General features: G+C 44.9%; 1 non-coding gene and 1 pseudogene across 1 annotated transcript; both read right to left on the reverse strand.

Annotated features, from left to right (window-relative positions):
• Window positions 1–299: 299 nt before the first annotated feature.
• LOC120700866 lies at window positions 300–20,361 on the reverse strand (annotated as a pseudogene).
• On the reverse strand, window positions 10,539–10,642 carry LOC120701698. Its single transcript, XR_005686255.1, has one exon. It is a non-coding gene; the product is annotated as a small nucleolar RNA R71 (small nucleolar RNA).
• Window positions 20,362–23,013: the final 2,652 nt, after the last annotated feature.

Consider the following 23,013-nt stretch of genomic DNA (forward strand, 5'->3'; position numbering starts at 1 on the left):
AATCAAAGTTATCGGTTGAGTTATGATGGCCGATATGACATGTATCGCCCTTAGTGCAAAAAATCTACACACCTCAGAGATTGATTATGATCAGATTTGATGTTCAAATTTAGATCAGTGTGGGTTTCAATTGTCAGTTGATACGACAGAGGAATTCAAAAAAAATTGCATTGGGAGAAAGAAGAGATTGGCAGGAAAGGAGTTGGTTAATTGATCATGTTTTTACAAAAGGCCGATAAAATGATCAGGCTGATTCATTAGAAGCTACTCCTAGAAATCTAGATGATACTCCTAGAAATCTACTCATTGGCAAAGACATTGCCGATGTTTGCCTCGATGCTGACATCTTCAGAGATGACCGAGGCTACCATCTCCATGTCGTTGGCGAGTTCCTCGAACTCCTCCCACTCCTCAATGCCTAGCGCGAGGTCGACCGGCTCCACCTGCCGGAAGTCGTGGCCAGACTGGTACTATGCCGTAGCAGGAGCTATAGCAGCACCCTAGTAGACCCCATGTCCAGCAACTTATCGGACGCGGCGAGGGATGTCCCGCAGGCGGTCGGCGATGGTGTGGAGGGTCTGGACCTGCGACTCTAGGACCGAAGCAAGAGATCAGAAAATAAATCTGAAGAACAAGAGAAAGATATCACTTTGAGGAAAATGACTTACATGCAACCCTGGAGTCGGCGGTGGAGAGCTAGGCCCGGATGACCGCCCGGTCAAATTGCGCCACCTCCAGCTCGGCGGCGAGGCGCTGAGACCTGATGGTCTCTTGGGAGTAGTTTTGCCGAGCCTCGTCCTTCTCTCGAAGAAGCTGGCGGATGAATTCCTTGGTGTCTTTGGGGACACCAGGAAAGGGAGGACCCTCCGAATCGGAGGCATCAGAGGAAGGAGGAGCGTCGTCCCTGCACGATGATTGAAGAAATAGAAGATCAGAATCAAATGAGATTGGGTTAATCAAGCATGGGGAGAGAAGCATTACTCCCAGCAGCGGCGGATCACCGATGGATCGTTGGAAGGGCCTTCGCCGGAGTGTTTGCTGCCCACCATTGCTACAGAAGTGTTAGGGTTTTTCAACTGGAGAGAGGAAGGAAAGCAGAAAGCATTGTAGCTAATGGAGGCTTGTTGCCGATGCCAAGCCAAAGGGTGTTATTTATGGGCCGAGTAAAGAGAAGAGATTGGGTAAAAAGACAGAAGATGGATCGCCGCATTCAGATTATGTGGATGAAAAATGAAGAACCAGGGGCAAAGAAGAGTTTTTGCTCGTCCGGTTTAAGCGTACCATGCGCACGGGGTACGAGGAGCTGCTCTGAATGCTGGTTGGAGCATTGGTGCATAGGATTAATCATGATTTGAAATAATTTTGGAGCAACAAATAAATTATTCCGAAACTGGGGGGCATGTGTTGACACCATTTTTTGACACGTGTCAAGGAAGATGATGATGAGAAGGAAAGGCTGCCGATTTGAAAGAAACCAAAGTATGCACAGTATCAGAGTCTGCCGATTGGGCTGCAGCCGATGGGCCAGAAGAATATTTCAAGAAGATGTTGATCCGCACGGTTTCATGATTAGCCGATGGAATTTGCGGATAAATCAGAAGAAAGGAAAGAATTTGATTCGACTAGGATTCTGATGATTCGGTTGTAATTTTTAGATAGTTTATTTTAGAGAGTCTTTACTTTTTAGTCATGTAATGTGTTTGCCATAATCGGCTAGGACTTGTTAGCATAGGCTATATATATCAGTTGTACGGGACCGAGAAAAGTTGATACACATCCAATACAACAAACTCTTTACAATTTCCTTGCAATTTACTTTTCTGTCGGCGACTTCGCTATTTTCTTTTTCGGCAAGTTCTTTCAAGTTGATCAAGGACGTCTCACATTCGAGCGACTTGATTTGCTAGTGAGTTTTCGTTTTACCGAATAAATTTGAGCTTTAGCTACCGGGCATATCACTGTGGCTTCGTTCAAATCTATTCAAAGTTATCGAGTATATCTAGGCTTTGATCTCGGGCGCATCGCTATTTTCTCGTCTAGATTTATTTACAATTTATCGATATCAGCTAGATTTGTAGGTTTTTCCTATTTTTTTGGCCATTATCACACTTATCTGCTTAGAAACATATATCATAAAGGCCGGTTTTGATCTGTTTCGAGCGACATCATCTATGTTACACATTCGTAGCTTAGATACACACGTGCAATCGGCTGTCCCAAGCCAATTTTGCCGTTTTCCGCATCGGGTGAATCTGCCGACACGTTTGTTTATCCTGCGCTTGCATTTAATATTCTTTTGTCGCTTTCCCTATCGGCAGAGCCTACCAATACACTAGTGTGAGAGATATTCGGAATCCCAGCTGATATGCTCTTGAATTTAATTTTTATTTATTCCTTTTCAATTGCAGGTCAAATTGACTGGCACGCTTGGTGAATACTTGCCCTCGGATTCCTGTGTGTTGATTTTTATGTCAACATAGAGCAATCCTAGAAACAACTAATGAAATTGTTGATGAAATCAATGACTACATGATCAACTTAATACCAAGTATGGAAAAGGAATACTACAGTGCAGTTACAATATCAAATTGTACAGATACATGTAATGATGCTGTTGACATAGAATCGTGCCAAAACACATTCGCTAGAATGCACGACAATCGTCAAAATGATCAACACTAGCCTAACCCTAGGCAGGCCGGTTTGACCGGTGCCATAGACCGGCCTGACCGGTGCAGGCATGGCTTCATGAAAGCCTAGAACGGCGAGCTCGGGAGGGACCTGTCGAAGTTCGTGTAGCTAGGGTTGCTCTGAGATTGGCAGGCCATTCAGAATGTCCTCAAACATCGTCGAGACGAAGAAGAATAGCAATTAGGGTTTGGAAAAGGCTAGGGTTTGAGAGACAAAAAATAATGCGATTTTTGGATTGATTCGATTAGGAATAACCTCAATCGGCCTTAGCCTTCATATATATAGCCGAGGAGGACGTACCCCTTCACAAGTCAATTTACAAAAGGAAATCTATCTTAAATCTAAATCTACTCGCATTACAGACTCAGACTGGATTGACCGGCGTTGACGCTCACTAATGACCATTTCCAGGCGTCAACTTGATCAAAAAATCATGAGAGTTTGCATTTCTTACACGCATCTTTATCCAATAAAGTTCCTAAACCACACTTCACCTTCTAGAAAATGCAAATTGTGTTTTTGAGCTAATATGCAAATTGCAAGCACATTTGGCCCGACATAAAATCACAGAAAATATCAGAGTGTCGATTCAGGCTCATTGGACCAAGTGTAGCCAAAGAACCAACCCAAATCCACTCAAGACCGGCCAAGACCAGCATGGACTAGACAAGGCAGCCTAGGACAGCCCACCAGAGGAAATTGGGGGCGGTTGGCACCACTAGCAGGCCGGCCGACCAGCCTGGTCGGCCGACCGGCCCGTGGGCCCCACCACCTTAAGCTTGCTACGTGGCAGCATGGGATTGGCTCACAACGTCGGTTTGCAGAGGATTGGCAGCTTCTCACCCATGGCTCCCTGCTATAAATACAAAGGGAGGGGGTAGAGAATGAGAACACACACACACACACACCCCACACTTACCTCTCCTCTCTTGCTCATCTTGCATAGGCTTTAGGCTTAGTGGAGTTTAGGAGAAGTCTAGGAGTCATCGAGTCGCCAGAGTTGCTCGAGAGTTCTGGTATGGGTTCATTTGTAGCTCTCTCTTGTAATATTTGGTAGTTTGTATTAGAATTAGACTATGGTTACCGATATCTGCTCGAAGTATATTCTGAGTTGTCAGATATATGCTTCTTGATCTGGTTGCGTTATTGTTCAATGCTGGCATTGCATGATCACTCTGTGCTTGCAATGGTTAACATATCGGTCTTAAAACTCTATCAGATGTTTCAATATTCGTATGTTTCCTCTAGTGTGATGTCTGTCCATCCGGAGGGTAGGGGCTCCGCGCGGGACACTAGAGTATCGCTTACTAGTGTAGACATAGTGTCTAGATTAGCTAATAGTTGCTGGATGTCAACTATACCCACGGTTTGTAGAGGTAGCCGGCAGGTGATGACTGTCATGTTCGAGCCCTAGTAATCCTCCACGTTCAGTATGGGGGGTAGGAGGTGTATAAAGCCGCCGGGGTGTACGGGCCCCTCCCGTTGCTTCGATAGCAGTCTCGCTATTGTGTAGTTTAATCTCTGACGATCTAACCATAAGATGGCATAGATATAGCTAGCCTAGCACAGTTTACTCGAGCTCTAACTTATGCCTTGCTCCCGGCCTAAAGCATCTTTTCATTTCTTTTATTTATTTATCTAGAGGGTAGTTTGTGTGTGTGTGTGTCACACTACCTCCTACCATATTATCTATCTTACCACAGTTTATGCAAGAGAATATCCAATCTAGATAAAGTTCACCAACTAATCTATATCTCTTCATTCACCGCCTTCCCTGCGGAAATATAAATGACACCCCGGTGTACTCCCGGGTAAAATACTACCGCGGTATTCCGTGCGCTTGCAGATTTATTCGTGGTTCATGAAATACAGCCACCCCAATTGGCGTCTACAGGCATCATCACTGTTATCCCGGTGGTGACGCTAGTAGACGCCAACAACTGGTCAAACCGGTCGGCCTCGGTGCATGCCAAATTTGGCTGTCAACATATGCCCCCTATTTTTTAGTGAATTTATAAGCTAAAAAGCAAAGATCAGAACTAAATTATACAATACATGAGGTCTAAAAATATTACTAAGGGCGATCTCTTAAACCGGCCATCTTCATCTTCATCCATCTTGCCAAACGCTGGGGTAGTAGCTCTTCATGTACCTTCCATTAATTGCTCTAGGTAGACGATCTCCTTACAGCGTCTCCAACATATAAGAATTCCCGAAGATAGTTTTAACAACTCTTTATGGACCTTCCCAACTTGGTGACCACTTACCAAATTTATTGCTTTTCATCCCAAGAGGCAATATAGTCTTCCAAACTAGATCTCCAACTTGAAAAGATTTACCTTTTACCTTATTGTTGTAAGCTCTAGCAACCCGAAGTTTGTATTTCTCAATCTCCTTTAAAGCCCTCATCCGCTTGTCAGTCACTTCATCAATATTATCCATCATCAAGTCATAGTAATCAACAGCAGAACGATCATTTTGCTTAGCCAATCTATAAGCGTCCAGATTTACCTCAACAGGTAAAACGATGTGGCAGAACCACCAGAATTAATCCAGTTAAAGTGCCCTAACCAACATCTACACGCACTTCAACGGAGTAATCTGACAATCTGTTGGGTAAAATCCCGATAACACCACTGTATTTCGGATCGAAACAACATACCTCACTCGAAAGTGAGTCCTGAGATTACAATACAAACTTTAATAGTAAAAGTTATTGCAAACTGAGTTTGAGGATTCAAGTAGGGTACCTCAGAAATTTGAAAGTAGATAAGTTCTTCAGAGTTTATAAACAGCGGAAAGAAAACGATAAATAGCGACGATATATGACATCATGATGAAGCCCGTACATGACGTCAATCTCACCAATCATTCCCAGAGTTACCTAAAAATAATGTTCAAAGCAAGACTGAGTATACTAATACTCAGCAAGGCTGACCCGTCTAATGGTATATAATATCCCTTTAACTAGACATGCAAGGTTTGTGCAGGCTTTGGGGTTTCTTTTGCTGAAAAGCAACAAAGAGTAGGTCCTTAATTTCAAGTTTTAGCTTTCAGATTCTAGTTGGATTAACCGTTCTAGGTTTGCACCTATCTATACAAGCATGATATAGAAATTAATTGCATTCAACAAGATTGAGTATTATCTTTGTTTCACTTCTTACTCTATGTGGTAAAGAGATTAAGCAGTCTCAATATCCATGAGAGGCGGAACAGTTCGAACCGAATTTCAATCCTTGCAAGGTAAAACCTAACACACACGCTTGGGGTACCGTTGAGTCACTCTCAAGCAACCGTCTGCTTCTCATTCCGGTTCATGGACAGGGCCACTCTCCCCGACTACAGCAAGCCCGACCCTCTCTGCAGCTGTGGTCGTTGCGCAACATATAATAAACTTTCGAACATAAAATAACTTCCTATCTCTAAGAGAGAGTGGGGTAAAGTCCACTTGCCGGGCTGATCAGTTACTAGGCTTGCCGTGTACCATATTTACGGCATGTGGCTAGTACTTTCAAACACTTAATCAACACTACCACACACTGCGGCCTTATCAAGTTTTATCAACACAAACGGATTACCACCATGAAACTTGTATCCCAATCCATCCATGGTCCTTGTAGTGATTGCAGAAAGTAAACAATCAACTCCTCTAAGCTCGCGAGTGACAGGCAATCACTCGACTTTTATCGATCCTATTAGCATAGCATCTATTCGAACTCAGATTCTAGTATTCAATCAAAAGGAACCTAGAATTATGCATCTAAGGTTTTCAAACAATTCCAATAACTTAAATGCACAATTAAATAAATTGCATAATTTAAAATAATAAGATTATGCACCGGGGCTTGCCTTTATTGGTATCTACAGACTTAGTAGACTTTAGGTCTTCCGAATTTGGGTTCGGGTCTTCAGTTAATTCTGTAATGTTGGTCTGGACTTCATGCAGTTCACTCTTGAACTTTGGGTTCATATTCAGATCTTTGTTATCTTCCATAATGTTGACTTGAACTTCAGAAGTATCCTCGTCTGGTTCCTGAATGAGTTTGTTCGTCCCGTTGACTAGCGATATTATTTTTATATGCAATGCAGTACTCAGAATTAGTGAAGTGCTTAAGTATAGCTTTCCTTCACTAAAAGATTATTATCCAATAAAGTAAACATTTAAGACTAGCTTAAAAGTATTACTTTACTGGGTAATTGTTTATAGAGTAAAAGAGAATATAAAAGATTTAATGAAATAACACAACTAGTTACACTAGGAAACATGGTTTGAAAACAAGAAAAAGCAAAGGTGGATCTATTTAGGAACATGGGATGGGTCGAATTCAAATCTAAAATTTGAATTCAAAACAAAAATTTACAACTAGGGTTTAAACATCAAACATCAATTCAATTTTAAAAAGAAAGGACTGTGCATATGAATCAAGTCTAAACATGGAGCTTATTTTATTAAAAACAACACTAGTATGAATTAACCTTAAAACTCAAACATAAATAAAAAAACTTAAGCTAAACAATGCAAAAATTATCCAAAAAAATTTATCATAAACTACTTGTGATTAAAAGAACTCATGATAAAAAAATATAACCCTAATTCATTAACAAAAACATGCTTTAATAAATTAAACAAGTGCATTAGCTAGAAATAAACAAACACATGACATATCAAGCAAAAATCAAGCATTTGAGCCACCAATTTCACACAAGACTATACATGGTAAAAGGATGCTAGGTTCCAAAAATCAAGCATAACAAAGCTATGATTAAAAAGATATAAATAAATTACTCATTTCTAACTATTAAACTAGAGCACACAATATAAAGTTTCATACAAGCTTTAGTAGCCAAAGTTGTAAAGCTAGTCAAGAGGAGCACAACAAAATTAATTTGGTATTTTTATGATTTGTCTACATTTTTCTAGGATTTTTCAAAGTTCACAGCAAAAGGAAATGAAAACCTTGCGATCGGGTCCCTATGGCCATGGCCGGCGTGGGGAGCTCGGTTCCAGCCAAATTCCAGCGAGCCTGGGCCTTGAGGGCTAGGGGAAACTTAGGGGAAACGGTGAGGGGAGTCATACGCACCTTTTGGTGGCTTGGGTGGGGTGCGGGTGGCATGTAGCGGCGGCGCGACGGCAAGCAGCGGGCCGGCGGCGAGGTGAGCTGTGACGGCGGCGCTCCGGTGAACTATGGAGGTGGCAGTCGGGTTGAGAAGCTCCACTGAGATAAGGCAATGCTAGCGGGCTGCTTGATTTGGACAGAGATGGGGTGGAGAGGGGGCTCCGCGTGCGGGCCGGCAAGCGGCGGCGCACATGGTGGCCGGTGGCAGTGGATGCCGGGGAAGGGGCTCGACCGAGCTGTTTATAGGCCGTAGAGGAGCGAGGATTAGCGAGCAGAAGGAGGATATGGACTTCTCCAGGCTGGGGGCGAGTTCCAGCAGCAAGGCTGGCTTCCCAGCGGCGGCCGGCGGGCGTGGCAGCGAGGCAGGGAGTCGGGGTGGTGTGGCGTGGCCAGGAAAGGGCAGCAGGGGTGGCGGAGTGTGTTGACAGTGCTTAAGTGCCATTTTCACCCGTCAACTATACTCAATAGTAAAGGAAAACTACATGCCTTACTTACATATTTGTATCACTAACCTCGCTCCACAGTTGTTTTCAAGTTTTGTACATTTAAATGAGCAAGAGCGGAATAAGACGAAAACAAGCAGCAGACGCCACATAACTACGCAGAATATCGCATCCGGCATCACACCCTTACAAAGGGGGCCCACATGTCAGAGGAAACGGGGCCTCCACGCAAGATGCACTAGAGGATAAGGATAAGATCCAACGAATCAACCACCCAGCAAAGGATCAGCGCGAACGGCTGACAGGTGGGGTCGGCCGAACCTGGCCTACAACGCGTCCAGGTGCATCTCGAGGAGGAATGGCCAAGGCACCTGATCACCTTCCATATATGCGTTGGCGGGAAACTGACCTCCAAGTAATATAAATAGGGCCTCCCCCCCCCTCTCAACACACACACACACACACTTCATTCCATTCTCTCCAAGAAGGCTCTCCTCTCTCATGCTCTCTTAGATAGGTAGTGGAGCTAGGCTAGTTTTCTTTAGCGAGCAAGTCGTCCTTGGGGTCGTTGAGCAATCCTTGGCTCCTGGTATGCCTATGTATCCGACTTGTCAGACTTCTATTCATAATATAGAGTTCTGCCAGATGATCTGGGTACGGATAGAGGTTTGTTGTGCTTTCGGGCTTGCTCTAGTATTTTACTTGTCCATCTGAAGGATGGGAGACTTGGGGGCACTAGAGTAGTGACTTCATACACAAGCGTGGTGCTCGGGTATGTGGGATCCTTCGGATATGACCATGCTCCACGGTGTGACTGGGGTAGATGGCAGGTGGTGACAGCCCTGTCCGTCCAGCGTAACAGCAGTGTTGCATTTAGCGTACTCCCCGATGTTCGGGTTCAGTGTAGGAGTTCATGCAAAGAGGTAACGGGACTGGATGTACTCCGTTACGGGACCTTCTCCCCGCTATCCCATTTTCTTGGCACCTGCAATCCTAACCATGATCTAACATGACCCCAGCTTTGGATAGAAGAACTAGGACACCTAACCTAGCCTAAGCTCCAGCTGACTTGACGTAGGATAGAGTAGTTCTTTGTTTTATAGTTTCTCTCCTTTATTCCTTCCCCTTGGAGTGTGGATGTGTGTTGTGTCGCATTACCCTTGCTTATTCTTTACTTGGACTTACCCCTGTTAGAGCATTGCCTATTGCTTGAGGCACAATATCTTGGTTAATGTTGAGTACAATACCTTTGTTGCTGCTGTCCTTTGGGACACAAATAAATGACGATACCCTTACTCTCCGGGTGAAATGCTACAACGGTATATCCGTGCACTTGCGGATCCATTTCTAGTGGCACCCCTTGGCTGCAGTTGCTAGGATGGGTTCGGCACCCTCATTTGTAGTGATTGCACTAAGGACTGCCAACAGGCATTTCTGGCGCTGTTGCTAACCCTCATTTCTAGTGATTGCACTAAGGACTGCCAACAGGCATTTCTGGCGCTGTTGCTAACCCTCATTTCTAGTGATTGCACTAAGGACTGCCAACAGGCATTTCTGGCGCTGTTGCTAAGGATTAACCATTCCTAGTGATTGCACTAAGAAATGTCAACAAGTATTTCTGGCGCCGTTGCCGGCGATGGCATGTGAACAAAGATATTGTGCTGATATTAACTTAGACCTTGTACTCAGGATATAGTCTTTACTCTTTCGGGCTAATGTCACTTTATGTCTTCTTTTATTTTTTGATTAGAAACAAGACAGGGGTAGTGTCTGACCGGTTTCTCCCTGCCAGAAAACTACACAGACAATCCAGAAAGGCTCGTGAGAAGGGCACGACCTCGCGTCACCTCGCGTAGTTCCTCCTCTCGCTATCCTCCCGGCACAAGAACCCATTTTGGAAGCACCACTCGTTCTTGAGGCTTTGGCTCAAAAGACTCTCCGCGAGTTCTCCGTCCCCTCCACCGACAATGTGGCCACTGGCCCCAACATCAATGTTGGAGACGTGAACTTCGAGCTCAAATCAAGCCTCATCAACATGGTGTAGGCTAGCCCATTCTGTGGCAACCCGAACGAGGATGCAAATGCACATTTGAAGAACTTTCTGGAGCTCTGCGACACCGTTGTCATACGGGGTGTCGCCGCCGACATTGTCAAGCTTCGTCTGTTTCCCTTTTCCCTCTTGGGAAAGGCGAAACAGTGGTTTTCTAAAGAAAAAGACATCGACACCTGGGCCAAATGCTCCAAGGCGTTCCTCGCAAAATTATTTCTGCTACGCAAAACAAATGCCCTACGCGGAAAAATTTCAAGTTTCCAGCAGACAGGGATGGAATCCATCCCAGAAGCTTGGGAGAGGCTGCAAGAATACATCCTGGCCTGTCCTCATCACGGTATGGACAAGTGGCTCGTCCTGCAAAGCTTCTACAATGGGCTCACAACGACATTTCGAGCCAATATTGATGCCGCTGCTGGAGGAGCCTTCCTCGACCTGGACATAGCCAAATCCAAAGAATTGGTCGAGAAGATGGTCTCCGATCAGGGGTGGAGCGATGAACGACTCCAAACCCGCACCAAAGGCATGCATACCGTCAAAGAGACGGATATGATTGCCACGAAGCTGGACCTCCTAATCAAGAAGATGGAGGAATTGAGCAAACAACCGATCAATGCTCCCGTTTATGCCATGGGTTCGCACTTCACGTGCGAAGTCTGTGGTAATGATGGACACTCGGGGAACGACTGCCCCGAAACCCGTGAAGACTGCGCCTACCTCAACAACAACAACAACAACGGGTACCGTCCACAACAAGGAGGCCAGGGGTGGAACCAGCCACGTCCACCTTTTTAGGGAGGTAATAACTACAATCCTTCTTATAATTCGAATTTCAATCCAGAACAACCTCCCTTGAGAGAACTTGTTCTTGGCCAAGTTTAAAACAACAAAAATATAAATAAAAAGCTCTTGGCCAATGACAAATCCCTGGAAAGTTTAAATGTCAAGCTTGAAACTTTGTCTTCAACTCTTAAAAACTAGTTAAGTTTCAACAAAATGATCGAAACCCAGCTTGCACAAATTGCTGCTTCGTTACCTGCTATTGAGAGCGGGAAGATCCCGGGTCAACTCGAGTCTCCCGTTGAAAATTTCAGCATGGTGTCTACCGGACGGGGTAACTCGTCCCGGAGAGCACCACGCAATAACCATGCAGGTATGTACTAGCCCCCAAGGAACGACGTTTGGGATGGCATGGTGGCAGCAGTGCAAGAGGATCCAGGGGTCCCCATGATCAGCTGCTCGATCTACATCAAACACTTCGAGCGATGCCTATGCGATCTGGGGGCAAGCATGAATATAATGCCCAAGGTAATATATGAAGCACTTGAATATCCTGCTCTTTCCCCAACAACTATGCTCGTACAGCTTGTAGATTCAACCATTCGGTATCCCGAAGGGATAGCCGAACACGTTTTTGTACGAGTACGAGACTCCTTCGTCCTTGCTGACTTTGTGGTAATGGATATGGAGGGCGACCTCGGAGTCGACCTCGTACTTTGGCGACCTTTAATAAGGTCTGCCAAGGCAAGGATCGATGTCGGAAAGGGAGAAATCCATTTCCATGTTGGAAGGGAGGATATGTTTTTCAAGTTCAAGAAGAAGGAAGAGCAGCGCTTCATGATCCAACAAGACAGTGAAGGGCAAGCACTCTGGGGTGCCCTAGAACCCCAGCCAGAACAATGACCCTCTGCACCTAAAAGAAAGAAGGAAATAAAGGTGTGGTGGAAGGTCGAGAGTTCGGCCTCGTCCAGTTCTCCAGGACGAGCCAACAAATGGTAAGAACGATGGAGAAAAGTCGTGCACGTCGTACTTTAAACGACGCACCCTTGCCAAAGGTAAATTGGTATTTATCTCATATTTGTTTTCTCTGCTTTTCAACATTTTCTTTGCACCTTATTTGTTTTTCTCCACTGCATGTTTGAAATTTTCAAAATTGTTTTCTGCATGCTGGAATTTTTCTAGCATTTTTTCCTTTTTACAAAAAGACCAAAAACATTTTCTGAGTTTTAAAATCCTTAGGGAAAAATAATTTGGACATCTTTTCGAGCAAACTTTTGGCCGTGCACCATATTTTCAAAGTTGGGGACCGTTGAGGAATCACCTGGCCAACGGCGGGCACCAGGGGGTCGACCCTGGGGCCGGCCGACCCCACAGGTCGGCCGACCCAGGGCCAAAGGCTCCTGGCCCCACCTTCTCCAATGGCTTCCTGACCGTTGTGCCTGGCTCCTCCTCAGGTGCACTCGCCCAGTTTCCTTCAAATAGAGGCCGAGGGAGGGGTGATGAGCTCTCATGCTCACTCTCTCCACTCTCACTCCCTCTCACACATTCTTGCTCGGGTTTCCTTTGGATTTTGGCTCAAGTTTGATTGCAAGAACACTCTCTCTCTCAATTCTTTGCTGCAAGATTGATCACATAATTGGAGGAACAACTTCCGGGTAAGAATTTCATTTTCATTTCACTAACGTAACCCGAATCGAGTTGTTCTCGTTCATTATTGTTCGTTCATTTTGCAAGCATGAAGGGTGTTGGTCGGAAACTTTCCGAAGCTATCAAGAAGATGACAGGGTCAAGCTCATCTCGTTCACGGGGTGGGTCGAGCTCCCGTCATTCCCCCGAACCTACACCAACGCCGACCACGATGGACTATGAGCAAGACGAACAAGAGGAACAAATACAGGAGCAAGCTGAAGAACCGCAAGCCGAGGACTTGGAAATAGATGAAGATGATGCACCGTACCTCGACTTGCAAGATGACAACGAGCGTCAAGCCTACGCCATGATCAAGAATCGAAGCTTTGGTCATAGCAGAGCCTTCGATCCGGACCTTCTCGAAAAAATAGGTATGGACGTTGACCTCGCTCGTGTTTGGCATGCGGTTGGATGGGATGGTTTTGTGCCCGTTGAGGAGAATGGTTCTGTCTCCTCACTATCCAGTTTCTTTGCACTCTTCGGGAGGTGGACGATGGTGTTTCTTTCCGACTTTTTGGAGTTGAACGCTATTTTAATTGGAGAAATTTGAGTCACCTCCTTGGTTTTAGCGCGCGCTTGTCAGTTTCCCTTGCAAAAGCTTGCCGCTGTTTTGATCGACATGAGTTTTGGGGTTTGATTTCGGGTCAAGTTGTTCATGGCAAGTTAGCACCTTGGTGCAATGACATTCAAAATCCGACTCTTCGTTTGATGCACAAGTGGGTGGCTATCACTCTCTTTCCAAGAGATGATCCATGACCAGTGCGCAATGATGAGTTGACGATATTATACGCCATGGTCAACAAGATCCGAATCTCCCCCGCATAAGCAATGGTTAAGCAATGGCTCACAAATTTTCGGATGACGGGTCCTATTGAATGCACTTCTTTGGTTACCCGCATCGCATCAAACATGGGAATCTTAGACGAGAACCCTGTTCCTTTCATTGAGGAGCCCCGTGTTATGATCGATGAGGCGTACTTGGTTCAAGGCCACACGCTCAAGAAAGGCCCGGATGACTCCTTGATTTTCTTTTCGCTTGGTTTTGCAAATGAAATCCCATTGCCAAATGCGAGATATCATTTGTATAACTGCCGTTCGCTAACCATCCCTCTTGTTCCACAAGAAGAGAGCCGCCGGCATAGTGTTTCTGGTCTTCCTGGCAGGGTTACAAGAAGTAGGGCCAAAAGGGAGGAGTTCATACAGCAGCAACCTCTGCCTCAACCACAGCAATATGAGGCTAGAGGTTCATCGTGGCAGAGTGCTAGCTCCACTGAGTGGGCACAGCAGGCCTCAGGGCACCGGTCCACAAGTTCCAGCTCCAGTGGTCCCCCGCGACGTACAGCTTCGTCCAGAGGTTTCGTCACTCTGACTCGGCAGATGGGCGAGCTGAACGTGCGCACCACCAACATCGATGAGTCGCTGGGCCAGCACATCGAGTCAACACAGAACTGGTAGCAATACACAGGCGAGAGGATTCGCAATTTGGAGCAGCAACAACAGCAATTCCAGGAGGAGTGGAGGGCCTACTACCGTTGGGCCGGGTTTAACCCCAACCAGCAGCAGTGAGCCTGAAGCTAGCTTGGGGGAGGACCCCCATGAGAGGTACCTTGTATCAAACTCTACCTTTACCGCTTTCCAAAACCTTGCATGAAACCAAACAAAAATTTGCAAAATTCTGAAAATCCATAAAAATTTGCATAACTAAAATCAAATAAAAATTGGCAAAACCTTTAAAAACCCAAAAATATTTACTTGCTTTCCAGTATGTGTAGTAAGCATGTGTAGTTTTTCCTTGTTGAGATGATGAATAGTTGCTCTGTTAGTTCCATTCATATGCCTAATTACAACCTTGTGCTCTCCCTAAGTTCTGAGTTTGGTGGCTAGATGTTCAAACCTTAAGCTTGAAACTTGTGGGTAGAGAAAAGCAGAATTCGAATCTAGGTTGTTGTGGGTTATGATATTGCTGAAAAGAGTTGCTATGATCTTCTCTTACGTGATGCTTGATATCCGGAGTATTTCTTTTCAAAAATACAAAAATAGAATAAAGTTCCTCGGTGATATGCAATTCCTATCCAGAGCCATATGAGTTACAAGTTTGAAAAGCCTTTTCTACATATGCAACTTGTCTTCTCACTGAGCTTTGTCAAATTATTGTGACCCTTTGTGAGAATCACTTCATATGCCCATGATCAAGATCACATACTGTAAGGATCACCAGGGTGTCCGACCCTAGAGGGGGAGGGGGTGAATAGGGTCGCTAATTCGTTTTCTAACCTAGGGCTCAATCTACTTGCATATGATAAACCTAACACGTCCTACACATGCTAGTTATGACTAAGGTTTATCTATGCTACTCTCTACTTACCCCAAAAGACTTGCAACCTATAGCCAATCCTAATCAAACTAACTAGGAAAGTAAAGGCACGCAAGATAGAGTAAATGCGGAAACGTAATATGGTAAGTAAAGAGGTAAGGGAGAGAATATGCAAACTCCCGTGAAGACACCAAGACACACGATTTAACGTGGTTCGGTTAGGACACCAAGTCCCTTCCTACGTCCACGGCCACTTGTCCAACAAGAACAAGTGTGATACCGAGTCTCTTCGCTTGATCACCGTCTTGCGTTCGCCGCCAAGGCTTCCGGCAAGTAAAGGCTAAGTGGCGCCAATTCACCAAGACAAGGCCACCACCACCGTCTCTCTCGAAGCGTCACCAACGACATCGTCTTCACTATCGGAGCTTCTCACCAAGAGGGGTCTCCTTCCCCGCACAAAGTGTCGTTGGCTCTCCACACCAAGTTGGAGGGTCACACGACGAGTACACAAGATGCTTGCCGCAGCAAGGCTTTCACTCAAGCTAGTTCTCTCAAGAACTAAGCCTAATCAAGCACTAAGCACTCTCACAAGTGTGCTTAAGCCTATATGATGTACAATGAAGCTCTATGGTGGTTGGAGGTGTTCTTCAAGTGTAGTAGGCTTCTCTATTTCTTCAGCAACTCCAGCACACTCCAAATGAGGCGTGGGGTGGGATATATATAGCCCAACCCTCCAAAACTAGCCGTTGAGAAAAGGCTGACAAAATTCCTTAACACCGGTTAATCTGACGCTCCAGTTTTTGTCATCATCGGTTTAACCGGTGAGTGCATTTTCCCAGCAACTAGTCGTTACTGCTCCAACGGCTACTTGATCAATTGCACCGATGCTCTTGAATTCATCGTCGGTTTAACCGGTGAATGTAACTGTCCTCTGATTCCCAAAAAACTAACTCTCTGGACAATTACACCAACGTATTTGACCGGTGCATCATCGGTTCAACCGATGTATGCATTTTCCTTGGTCTTCTTCTGCTGTTGCACCGACGTATTCAATATCTTCATCGTCGGTTCAATCGATGAGTGTATTTCTAGTTTCCAGCCTTCTAGACAACTGCACCGACGTAACTTTTGCCTTCATCGTCGGTTCATCCGGTGATAGCAAATTATCTCTGTTTTGACTTGATTTCTTCATGGTCTCTTCAATCTTTGTGACTTGATTTCTTCACGGTCTCTTCAATCTTTGTCCTTTGGACCGAAGAGGTTTCAGGGCGCTGCCCTGAGACCCGCGAGGGGCGGCTCCGTAGGGGAACCCCCGTAGGGGCGTCCCTTTGGGCGAAGGACCTAGCTACGCCTATCTTCTCTTTGTCATCACTTGAACCTAAAAGCCTGAGAATGGTCATCTTAACAATCATGTTAGTCCAAGTGTTGTGTTGTCTATATGAATCACCAAAACATTATATTGAAATATGGCATGAGAGGCCATTTTCGCTCCACATACACGTCCACTCACATGCTATACTTCTACACTAGGAAGATAGCAAGTACATCCCCCATTCATCCACAAATAAAACTCCATGTTGTACCATGTTTACCTCTCTCCAAAGTTATCATCACAATGTATGGGCTATAAAAAAGAAATAAAAGATGCATACCCAAAGAAGGTATGCCACATGCCCACAAGGCATGTCAAAAAAAAGGGAGAAAAGATGCATACCCAAAGAAGGTGTGCCACACACCCACAAGGTGTGTCAAAAAAAAGGAGAAAAAGAAAATATAGCCCATACCAAAAATATTACAAGGAAGAGAGAAATCATATAAAGGAGTTTCATCCACCATCCACCAAAAATATCCACACACTTGCACATCTTGATCAAGGATTATGACTTATTTCTCCTTTGGATCCGGTCTTTGACTTAGCGAAATATGATAAGCAAGTTTGCCATTATATCCTCCATACCTACAGATCCACCAAAAAGAGCCATTAGAAGTAGGATGGAAAAACAAAGGCGCATAAAAAGGCCTTGGTGAGGAATGAAACACATTTGAGCGATCCGAGAGATCACCCAAGGAACTACAATATTTCTTTTCAAAAACTTTATAAAAACCTCTGGATTGACGGTTGAACAAAGGAGTGGTAAGTGGTACTCTACAAGTCGTTCTGACCCTCAACCGCCAAAGATGAGGATGATGCTATAAGCCCCACAGGAGTAAGGTAAAAGGTGCGAATAAGGCTAACTTATTCAGAATAAAGGTAAGAACACTCGGTTGTGCCTTGGGCATAAGTCAGGAATGCAACATTGCAGCAACTCCTGATCAACAACCTAAGTCTAAAACTTTGCTCAGGACGAGCAAAGGGCTAGCTTGGGAGAGTTGTTGACGGTACTTAAGTGCTATTTTCACCCGTCAACTATACTCAATAATAAAGGAAAACTACATGCCTTACTCACATATTTGTGTCACTAACCTCGCTCCACAGTTGTTTTCGAGTTTTGTACATTTCAGATGAGCAAGAGCGGAATAAGACGAAAACACGCAGCAGACGCCACATAACTATGCAGAATATCGCATCCGGCGTCACACCCTTACAAAGAGGGCCCACATGTCAGAGGAAACGGGGCCTCCATGCAAGGTGCACTAGAGGATAAGGATAAGATCCAACGAATCAACCACCCAGCAAAGGATCAGTGCGAACGGCTAACAGGTGGGGTCGGCCGAACCTAGCCTGCAATGCGTCTAGGTGCATCTCGAGGAGGAGTCACAGCCAAGGCACCTGATCACCTTCCATATATGCGTTGGCGGGAAATCGACCTCCAAGTAGTATAAATAGGGCCTCTCTCCCCCCCTCTCAACACACACACACACTTCATTCCATTCTCTCCAAGAAGGCTCTCCTCTCTCTTGCTCTCTTAGCTAGGTAGTGAAGGTAGGCTAGTTTTATTTAGCGAGCAAGTCATCCTCGGGGTCGTTGAGCAATCCTCGGCTCCTGGTATAGCTTTGTATCCGACTTGTCAGACTTCTATTCATAATATAGAGTTCTGCCATGGTTGCTTCACTATCTTGATAGTTTATCAATCCATGCTTAGATCGTTCATAAGTTATGCTACGGTCTTGGTTAGGCCAGATGATCCGGGTACGGATAGAGGTTCGTTGTGCTTTCGGGCTTGCTCTAGTGTTTTACTCGTCCATCCGAAGGGTGGGAGACCTGGGGGCACTAGAGTAGTGACTTCAAACACGAGCATGGTGCTCGGGTATGCGGGATCCTTCGGATATGATCCTACTCCACGGTGTTACTGGGGTAGACGGCAGGTAGTGATAGCCCTGTCCGTCTGGCGTAATAGCGGTGTTGCGTTTAGCGTACACCCAGATGTTCGAGTTTAGTGTAGGAGTTCATGCAAAGAGGTAACGGGATTGGATGTACTCCGGTACAGGACCTTCTCCCTGCTATCCCATTTTCCTGGCACCTGCAGTCCTAACCATGATCTAACATGACCCCAGCTTTGGATAGAAGCACTAGGACACCTAACCTAGCCTAAGCTCCAGCTGACTTGACGTAGGATAGAGTAGTTCTTTGTTTTATAGTTTCTCTCCTTTATTCCTTCCTCTTGGAGTGTGGATGTGTGCTGTGACGCATTACCCTTGCTTATTCTTTACTTGGACTTACCCCTATTAGAGCATTGCCTATTGCTTGAGGCACAATGTCATGTTTAATGTTGAGTACAATACCTTTTGTTGCTGCCGTCCTTTGGGACACAAATAAATGGCGATACCCTTACTCTCTGGGTGAAATGCTACAACGGTATATCCGTGCACTTGCGGATCCATCTATAATCGTATTGATTATACCACGAGAGTGGCACCCCTTGGGTGCAGTTGCTAGGATGGGTTCGGCGCCCTCATTTCTAGTGATTGCACTAAGGACTGCCAACAGGCATTTCTGGTGTTGTTGCTAAGGATTAACCATTCCTAGTGATTGCGCTAAGAAATGTCAACAGAGTGGCGGCGAGGACCTTGGGTGCGGCATGTGGAGGCGATGCGTCAAGGCGGTGCATCCATCCAGGGGGGCGGGGAGACCAGCGGCGAGGCAAAACCGGCAGCGTGATCGACGGCGCCTCTGTTTCAGTGGCCAGAGGAAGGAGATCCCAAGGTTGGTTTCGCAATTTCCAAAAATTCCAGGGGCTTAACTGAAAAGTAAAATTTTCCGTTGATCTAGGGCTCAAATGAAAAAGTGCTCAAAATGAAAGTTGTTCACTTTTTCAAGACCTACAACTTTCATGTTGTGCAAAAATTCACTAGATCAACGAATTTGAAATTATTTTGAAATCCGTCAAATCTTTTAAAATGCAAAAGAACACAAGTTCTTTTTGAAATTGCAAGGATAGCCTTAAGCATAAATATATCTTCATTTGAGGGTAAAAAGTGAAAAATAAAATATGCATTTTAACCCCTCATAAATTTTGAAATTTTGCCTTTTGCAAAACTATTTTGTAAAAAGGACTTTGGACTTTTCAAAAATTACAAAAATACTCTTGCTCTTGAAATCATGGTTTAAATTTTTAAAACAAAACAATTTTTTTTACCCCTAAAACCTGGATTGTCACAAACGACCTCTTGACCATACACAAGATCAAAAGGAGTGACTTCGGTAGCACCATGACGAGATATACGATGAGTCCATAATGCTTCAGATAATACTTCATGCAACCTCTTAGGATTTTCTTCTATTTTCTTTTTGATATGCTTGAGCAATATTTTATTACTTGACTCGGCCTGTCCATTAGCCTGAGCGTAATATGGAGATGAATTGAGCAATTTAATCTTATAAGATTCGATAAATGTACGCACCTCCTTTGATATAAATGAAGAACCTTGATCCGTAGTCAAAGTTTGAGGAATACCAAATCTATGAATAATATGCTCAGTTACAAACTCAATCACCTCTCTATGCGTCATATTCTTCAAAGGAATAGTTTTGGTCCACTTAGTAAAATAATCCGTAGCAACCAACACAATGTGATGCCCTTTTGAAGATGGAGGATTAATTTTCCCAATGAAATCCAATCCCCAACCTCGGAACGGTCATAGTTTAATAATTAGATGCATTAACGCAGTAGGCACCAATTGCAAATTACCAAATCGCTAACATTCCTCACATCCTTTGTAATATCTAAAGCAATCTGAGATCATGGAAGGCCAATAAAAACCGGCCCTTCTAAGCAACCATTTCATTTTAGGAGCCAATTGATGAGTACCACAAATACCTTCATGAACTTCACCCATAGCAACTTTGGCCTGATTGAATCTAAACACATGAGAAGTAAATCTTCGGCGGTTCGACGATAAAGCTCATCGTCAATTAAAACATCTTTGAATGCTGCACGCTGAATATTCCTCTCTGCACCATGACCAGGATCTCTGAGATAGGAGATTATAGGAGTCCTCCAATCCCGATCTTCGCCCTTCTTTGCAGCCAAATCAGAGTTTCTAGTCGTCTAGGCAGTCACAACGGTTTGGGCGGTCCGACCTGTTAAGTCGACGGTCGGACCGGTTCGTCGAGAACTTGTAGCTCGGCTTTGATTCGCATTGGTTTCTTAATGTTGAATTTTTTTCTTTTCAACTTTATAACCAGATGCTTGTTGAGCCAGAGTGTTAGCCTGTCCATTTTCTTCTCTTGGCAAATGTCTTATAACAAATTCATCAAAAGAAGAAATAATGTCGAGGCATTTATCAAGATATGCATTTAATGAGCCATTATAATATTGGAATACCTTAGATACTTGTTGCACAACGAGAAGCGAATCACCAAAAGCCTCGACATGCTTTTTTTGCAAGAAAACTGTGGAGAAGATCCCCACAATGTAAAAACTTTCATTAAACTTCAAAAGAAAAGAGCAAGGTTACAGAAGGCTTACAACAAAATTAACTGAAGGCATCTAACCAGAAACAGAAGCTAGATCTTAGATCACCTTTAAATCTAACAGACTGCAGGAGACATTGGCTTTGAAAATTGCAGAACCAACGGCTAAAGCTTGGTTCATGTCTGCCAAAAATGCTATCATTCCTGATTTTCCAAAGTTCCCAAGCTGTAATCATAGCAGCCTCTGGGCGACTCTCTCTGGGCGATTCTCTGGTGTTTCCTCCAGCGATTGAGGATACTCTCTCCCTATGATCAAGGTTGGTTCTTGTTTCTCCTTCTCCCCCGATGGATCCCCTTGTGGATTTGGCAGGCAAATTGGATTTCTCTCCTGGATCTGTTTCCAAGAAGAAGTTCGGCGACGCTTTGGCAATTCCGCTCATCATCCTTCTTCTTCGCCTTCTGGTTCCTTCTTCCTCTTGGCAACATTTCGGCACTACACTTTTCGATTGACGGAATCCTCAGTTAGTTTTGCTTTGACCTCTTGCTTGGGTGGATCTCCAGCCAGTTTCCATGTGCAGTTCTTAAGTGACAGACATTTTTGTTTCTCTGTCTTGTGCAAGCAATTTGGATTTCATGTCTATTCTCTTCAAAGATTTATTGGATCCTCCTTTGATGTCTACTTTCATCTCTGGAGTAATGGTTCGGCACATTGGGAACGAGAAAAACGTCTCTGGGAATTGGAGCAGGAAAAAGAGTGGACAAGGGTAATGTCCAAGAAAGATAAGCGTGAATCACGTCTTTCTTCTTCCTCTCGCCCAGTGAAAAAGGTCAGATTCGCTAAGCCTCTGGTTCAAGAGTCTGCTAATACCGTCAACCAGAATGTTCAATTCAAAGTTGGATCCTTTACTATCACTGGTTCTACATCTACTGTTCCCTTGCAACGGGTCTTTGGCACGATCAACTCATATCTCAACTCTTGTCCTGGTTCTTCAGCGCAACAACAACCGAAGAACACGGCGGTGAATGGGGCAGTTTCAACTTTTGAATTTTCAAATGACTGGAGCACGGTTGGGTCGATGGCCTGCTCGCGTTGTTTGGGATTTGGACATTCTTCTTGGGCTTGCTCTTCTCAGATTTGCTGCAAGTCATGTTTCTCCTATGGTCACTTGTTGAAGCGGTGCTTTTCTGCTAGGCCCAAGATGCAATGGAGGCCCAAGATATCTACGGGTGATCAACAGGTAGCAAATCTCGATAATTGTGCAACACCTGCTCCGGACTCTTCGCCTTCCTCGCTTAATCGTCAGTCTCCCCCTCCTGAGGAAAGCCCCAACTCACCGCCACCAATGGCGAATTTCCAGTGCAACCCACAGCCATATCTCCCTGCCGGTGCTCATGTTGAGCATGGCTGGCAGCGTCCCGCCCAATCCAGGATTGCACTTGAAGGAGAACCTCCACGTCGTCATGAAGATTATGCGATCGTAGTCATGGAGCCACCTCCACCAGAAGATGCGGCCATGGATTCGCTTCGGGATGTTGTGGATTTTCTGGAGCATGATTACCCTGTAAGAGTTCAATCTTTCTTTCGCAATCCACTCGGGCTTGGTCTCCTGCAGTTCCAGTTAGCCACACAGTGTCAGATTTTGCTAGATGCCTCCCCAATATAGTTTGATGCCAATATAACCATCCGTGTTGTCAAGCATGATGAGGCAACTAATCTCCGGGCCTGCCCCTATACACGTATTTGTCGCTTGATGGTTCTTTGCTTCCCCCTGGATTATCAGACTCTTGATTTCTATAAAGCTGCGGTTGCACCCTTTTGCAGGCTGCTTGCCTGGCATGAGAGCCCGAACAAGACTAAATCGTTCCTAGACTGCTTGGTTTTAATCCCAGAGCGAGTGCCACATAGCTTTATTGTTTCTCAAGGTTCTATTCTTGGTGGTAGTGGTCACTCATGGTCTGCTCCAGTTTACATTATTGGGGGTCATTTCCCTGATGGCTTTCCTCAAGAGGAGGACCCAGTTCCTGCAGATGGTCTTCCACACTCGGCTCATGGTCATGCAGTCCATGTCAACCAG

Source organism: Panicum virgatum, chromosome 3K (genome assembly GCF_016808335.1).
Source record: "Panicum virgatum strain AP13 chromosome 3K, P.virgatum_v5, whole genome shotgun sequence".
NCBI classification, from domain to species: domain Eukaryota; kingdom Viridiplantae; phylum Streptophyta; class Magnoliopsida; order Poales; family Poaceae; genus Panicum; species Panicum virgatum.